General features: G+C 39.2%; 1 long non-coding RNA gene across 1 annotated transcript; it reads right to left on the reverse strand.

The window, feature by feature from the left end:
* Positions 1–1,547: 1,547 nt before the first annotated feature.
* On the reverse strand, positions 1,548–2,509 carry LOC104095970 (uncharacterized). Its single transcript, XR_011409678.1, has 3 exons — positions 2,405–2,509; positions 2,117–2,316; positions 1,548–1,889 (listed from the first exon to the last, which is right to left on the reverse strand). It is a non-coding gene; the product is annotated as an uncharacterized lncRNA (long non-coding RNA).
* Positions 2,510–7,097: the final 4,588 nt, after the last annotated feature.

The raw sequence follows: 7,097 nt of genomic DNA on the forward strand, positions 1-7,097 counted from the left end.
CTCAACATGAGCCTGTCTGATATGTCATCGGTCTCATTAGCAATAGCCTCAAATCTACCTTGTAGCTCTGAGATAGCGGTGACTTGCCGGAGCTTTGCTAGCCGTCCCTCTGCCGACTCAAGTCCTTTTGGTTTGAAACATATTCTCACTTTAGCATCAAAGTGTGGCCAGTCAACCAATTGTTTGTTTCGAAATAACCATTGGTACCACTCTAGCACCTCACCGTCGAGGTAGAACGATGCCACAGTCAGTCGCTCATTTTCCTCAATTTTGTAAAAATTGAAATAGCGCTCTGCCTGGAATATCCAAGCCTCTGGATTCTCACCACGAAACCGACCAAACTCCACCGGTGCACGCTTGTGCCTGAGAGTTTCCGGTACTGACACCTGGCAAACAATATCCAGTGTTGGATCACGTCGATTAGTCCCTGTCGGCGCTTTGGTTGCAACCATATCCATCATTATGTCACGCATCTCAGTGAGTTGTTTGGTGAATGAGTCTTTTACCTCTTGAATCAAACCACAAATTGAATCGCCAATGAACGCCTTGAGTACTTGTTGGTCCTCCATTAGAGACTTCTGGATGAAAGCACCAATGAAACAACCTAATTGACTCAATAACTGACTGGTTGTATTACCACAACTTAACGAAGTTATAACACCCAGTTTGCAGTGGAACAATAGAGGGAAAATAGCAGAGAATAGAGTAGGGGATGAGAAGAGAATTGCAGAACAATAGAGACGAGAAACAAATCACAAGCAACAGAATAGTCTACTCTACTACATTCACTATTTGCTATTTATAACATCTGGTATCCTTCACACCCTGCGCACCTATGCTATTGCTTTACGTTTTCATCGCCCAGTCCCTATAACGAAATCAGTTAGTCTTTTGGAATTGACTCTCACACACTTACTTCTTCTCACAACTTCAATCTCTTGTTGATTAGGCAGGTCCAAGATGGTATCTTAGCTGTCCAACATGTCATTCTGATGAGTCACAACACAAGATTATGTTGAAATTTGTAGAGAGAAATTTTTGAAGTGTTTATCTCGCTCTTCCGCACCAATTACCTTTTTAATATCCTATGATTCCCTGTGTTGTTCTTTTATTCTCGGTGACTACTCACATGGGCAGAGCTATCCTTTCACCGAAAAAATATACAAGATTAAAATTATTTTTATATACTTATAATAAATATTGAATTCCTTTAATTTCTTTGACTACTATAATAGATGTACCAATAAATATAACCAAGTTAAAAAAATAAATGGAATAAAGAAAGATTAGTTGTATCACCGTATACAAGAGATATCAAATTCTAATGTCTAGGCAATTCATTTTTAATTAGAGAAAATGAAAATCATGACATATTGTGATGTTCATCAATATGAATAAGTGGGAGATGACCTGATTGCTGAAGAACACCTCAATTGTATTGAAATGAGGCTTCCTATTTTGTTTCCAAATGGGAATGTTGCATCTATATGAAGGATTTAAATTATACACTGATATTGATGACCTTTATATAAGAAAATCTATGGACATTCATGTCGACAACACTACTTAAAATCAGAGAAACACTCAGACTAGAAGTGTTTGGTGACCGGGAAAACGGTTTTAGTATCTTTCTCTAACACAATGGGCTTTATTTCTTTGAATACGTTCAACATGACTTGTAATTGTTTGCTATGCAGGTGGGGATTTGAAAGTGTCTTCTGCTACAACGTCCTCCTTCACATACTTCTTGATACTAGATATATATTCTAAAACAGTCACTACATCTCTGATTAGAGGCTGTGTACTCGCGTCCTCTTGCAGGCACATTGCTGCAACCGTTAGAGCTTGATATAGTGCTTTCGTCGGGTAGTTCTTTCCCAGCAACAGATCTTCCATTAAGTGAAACTTCTTCTTATCATTGATCAACGGTCGTGCTTGTCCATCAATTTGTCATATAAAGATACACCCTTAATTGCTAAATTAGTACTCCCTCATTTCAAGTTATATGACTGTGTTTGACTAGGTATGAAAAAATAGACTACAAGGAAGAGGTGTCATATAAAATGAAATAGATGGAGTATTTGCCGTTCAGTGGCATTGTATTCTTGAAACTGACCCACTTGACGAGGTTCTGTTCTTCGCTTGGTCTGGAGGTATCAATGACTCTTCTTCTTGTGATTATTTCTAAAAAGACTACCCCAAACCTATAAACATACGAATTAATGGTCAATTTACCTATGCGAGCATAATCAGGTACACAGTAACCATAGGTTCCCATGACCCTGGTGGAGACATGAGTCTTGCCACTAGTTGGACCTAGCTTGGCAAGTCCAAAATAAAAAAGTTTTGGATTAAAGTTCTCATCTAAAAGTATGTTAGAGGCTTTAAAGTCTCGATAAATCACCGGAGGATTAGCTGTTTCATGCAAGTATGCAAGTCCTTTTGCTGCTCCTACTGCAATTTTCATCCTCATATCCCAATCAAGAGGCTTATTATCTGGACCAAGTTCTGCCAAACAACCGGCAATTTCAATAAAGGCACGTACCAAACTCAAGATCATGTTATTGGCGCTATAATATTGTCAATCACATTAACAAAGTGTTGCAATTAATGAAGATTGGATATAAATGCATTCCAAGAAGGTGACTTTCCAACGAACCATTTGGCATAAATTCGCAAACTAATATTCTCTGATCACCATCTGAACAATATCCTATTAAATTGACAAGGTTGGGATGACGGAGAAGACTCAACACCAGGACCTCCACAAGGAACTCTTTGGTTCCTTGGAAACCATTCCTGTCAAGTTGATTCACAGCAACATCCTAAGCAAACATGAAAAGAACGATAGTTAAATCATTTTCCCTTATTTTTCTTCTAGAGTTAAAAAATCTAAATCAAATTTTGAACAAAAGAAATGTGGGGGAGAGTACCATATTGTTGCTTTTAATATGGCCCTTGTACACTTTACCAAAACCACCACAACCAAGCAAACATTCACAGTTGAAGTTTTGAGTTGCAAGATACAACTCGCGAAATGTGAAGGCCTGAGCTGCCGTGTTCCCCTTTCCATTTTTTTCTATTTCTCAAGCTATGTATCTCCTTCTGATGCTATCTGAATATTTAACACAATCAAACAACAAGCAATCACTCAATAAATTGATTGAAAGTAACTTTAATATTCGGTGTTCGTTAGTCATTCCCAAAGTTTCAGCCAAAAAACTAATGAACATCAAATTGTGGGGAAACAAAAGTAGAAGAGGGGTCATCACACCGATAATATAAGAAGGTTTAAAAGTACTCCTCTACTATACGAAATATCCAAATTTTATCCTCCATTATACTTCGCGCATACTCTTTTTGTTAACAAAGTGTCATATTTTCAATAAATTGACCTTTTGCTTGAAGTATTTTGAGCTGTGAAATGTACCCCATTACATACTAGAGATCCAATAAAGTCAAAATCAAATAATTTTGCAAACATGAATGACTTATAACATAAGAGTAATATTAAGAAATTTTCTATACTAGAAGGTAAATTTGGACATTTTCCCATAATATTATAATGATGTCAATGGTCATTAAACCATCATTGACGTGTCCAAATAAAGGAACAATTTTTTTTGACATGTCAAAACCTATTTTCATGTCAATTTTTTTTCTTTTTTTGTAGAATCTAAATACAGAAAATGAAAAAAAATCCTACGACAAAAAAATAGCATGCAAAATTTTAGAGACACCAAGGTTATCGATTTTTTTTATTTTTGAATCGAGAGATTAAAGAGATGAGAGAAAAAGGCAAAATTACCATTTTTATGTTACATCTCGCGTTTTCGTACGTTAAAGTTTCGTCTTCAGTTAATCGACGTAGACTAGAGGATGAGATTATCTTGAGGTTAACGTATTTATTCTATTTATAGCAAGCGATAAGTAAGTACCATGAAGGATAAAGGGTACACGAATTAAAGAAAATGAGTTTCGATTGAAGATTGTCGATTTGGGATAAAATACGGTGCGAGCTATAATATCCGGTATTTATGTACTCGTACCATACAAGGCACCATATGACCGTGATAGTATGGTGTATAAAGTATATTAAAAATGAGTAATATTTTAAGTAATTTGAGATAATTCTTAATTATATGAGTGATTGGTTAATTATCGGGTAACGAGATATTACCAAATTAATTAATAAATTAGTGGATAAATATTAAAATATCCACCCCACCCCACCCCCACGTGGCAGCAAGCCACTTCCTAAAGTTATGACTCTTAGTCATTGTTGATTAGGTGGCAAACAATTGTGTTAGTTACAAAGACACTTCATCTCTAACATCTTCAATACAAAATACCTTACAATTAAATGCTAATTTCATTTCTAATATTTTGAATACAAAGACTACAATCAGACGTTATCAATTCCTACAAGTTTTCAACAAAACTTCCTTCAACCAAATAATTCCAACGGGAATTATTAGCACCTTAACAACATAAAATTTTGTGGTTCTAAAGGAGTACGGTGCAACATTTTCCAAGAATATCATACGAATTTTTTCCTACTCCAGGTATGTTAAGGCCATCCCTTCTTTCTTTTTGGCATGATTCGTACAAAAAGAAACGAGCAAACGCACAGTTTTCATTAACGACTCTATTCATAGAAATACTAGGGGTCTCTATGTTCTTGATTCCCCATGTGACATATTATTGTATCTTCTGTTCATGGGTCTCAGAATGATACACAGTTGATAAAGTTTATCCGAAAGGAATATTGAGATTATTAACATGTTTTCATATATTTCATTCATTTATACATGTACATTGACACATGACCAGATGGAGTTATATATGCATATTTATATGTATACATATGTATATGGGATATGAGAAAAGGTTACGACGTTATATACGCACCACCATCTGATCAATTGGCATATGTTGATGAATTTGCCCGTAGTGGCCGAGATGATATAATGGGATGCCCTCGGAGGCTTGATGATGTTATGTATACCTATACCCATGCATGACACGACATTTGTACGCACGTGCATGCCATTATAAATGTTTCAGGATTTACAAGTTATTTAGACATACATGCGGAATTCTTTATTCTGTGTTTCATCTATGTCTTCTATGTACTGATTTTCATGCCTTACATACTCAGTACATTATTCGTACTGACGCCCTATTTCCCGGGGCCTGCGTTTCATGCCCACAAGGTGCAGGTAGGCAAGCAGACGGTCCCCCTTCTTAGGATCCTTGATCAGCGAGAGTTGGCGTGCTCCACTTGATCCGAAGCTGCTTTTGATTTTGGTACGATATGCTTATATACATGTATGGGTATGACGTGGCCCAATCCCGTCCTTGTATAGTTGTATATTGTATTAGAGGTTTGTAGACACTATGTATAGTTGGATAGTATGTGGCCTTGCCGGCTTCCGATTTTGGATATGTAGTTGTCTATAGCAGCCTTGTCGGCTCACCCCACGTGTTCCGCACGTATATGTACATATGCCTTTTGGGCAGGTTTCCTTCATGTATGTTATTCTCGTAATTCAGCAGATGTTATTCAGGTTTATATCTTAGACGAATGCTTAGGGGTGTTCGACAGGTAGGACTCGGGCACCCGTCGCGGCCCATCAGTTTGGGTCGTGACAAAAGTGGTATTAGAGTAGTTCTGTCCTAGGGTTGTCTACAAACCGTGTCTAGTAGAGTCTTGTTTATGGGTGTGTTGTGTACCACACTTATAAACAAGAGGCTACAGGACATATATGATGTTATCCTCTATTCTTATCATAGATCGTGCGATATAAGAATTCATGTTCCTAACGATATGTTACGTTTTCAGTGATGCCCGAAACCTATAACCGCCCAGAAGGGAAAGTCCGTGGTTGGTGAGACTACTAGTTGAGCGCCACGAGTTACCAGGGCTTGGGGAGAGTCTCATAGTGAGATTCCATCTCAGACTTCACATACCCCGCCCTCTCCAGAAGGGATCCGAGGAGCACCAGCTCCAGCGCCCGCCCCCGTACGTTTAGTTCCTCAGCCAGATGCACCGGATCAGGAGATTAAAGATGTTATTTAGTTATTAACTCGATTAGTAGCCGCATAGGCTCGGCGCCAGGAAGTAGGTATTGGTCATGCAGATAGGTCCGACAGTGCGAGGGTTCGTGATTTCATTAATTTAGACCCTCAAGTATTCACGGGGGCATATCCAAATGAGGACCCTCGAGTATTTATCGATAGAATGCAGAGGACTTTGAGGGTAATGAAGGCCAATGCGACTGAGTCAGTTGAGCTAGCTTCCTATAGACTCCAAGACGTTGGAGTTAATTGGTACGAGTCTTGGGAATTGTCCAGAGGTGAGGATGCACCTCCAGCGGTATGGCAGGAGTTTACAAAAGCTTTTCTTCGTCATTATCTGCCACCAGAGCTTAGACGGGCCAGAGTTGATAGGTTCTTGGCCCTTCGGTAGGGTAACATGAGTGTTCGGGAGTACAATCTTCAGTTTGATTCGTTGGCTAGGTATGCTCCCACTATTGTATCTAAGATGGGGGATCGGGTTCACTAGTTCGTGATGGGGTTAGAGCCGCACTTGCTTAACGATTGTATATCGGTCTCACTTCAGGCAGACATGGATATTTCTCGTATTTAGGCATACGCTCAGGGTGTAGAGGAGCGTACGCTGAAGCAGAGGGCCGATCGTGAGCATGATAGGGTCTAGAATAAGAGAGTGAGGTCTTCGGGTCCTTCTGGTGAGTTTCGAGGTGGTCAGAGACAACAATACCCGAGGTATCCAGCCCAGCCATCAGCTAGCGCACCCCTCAGTTTGGCGATAAGAGATTTGATCGTTCCACATATTCAGGGCCTGGTCAGAATTCCAGGGCCTCAGGCTCTCAACATAGGTGTGAGTCAAGTCAGATGAGGCCGCCCTTGCCACGCTGTGCTCAGTGTGGTAAGCAATATGCTGGGCAGTGTCCTATGGGGTCGGGTGTTTTTTTATACTTGTAGTTATCCGGGCCACGTTATGAGGGATTGTCCGACGAGAGGTGATGCAATCATAGCTCAGCTAGCAGGATCTGTAGCTGGTTCATCATCAT

This window comes from Nicotiana tomentosiformis, chromosome 7 (assembly GCF_000390325.3).
Source record: "Nicotiana tomentosiformis chromosome 7, ASM39032v3, whole genome shotgun sequence".
NCBI classification, from domain to species: Eukaryota; Viridiplantae; Streptophyta; class Magnoliopsida; order Solanales; family Solanaceae; genus Nicotiana; species Nicotiana tomentosiformis.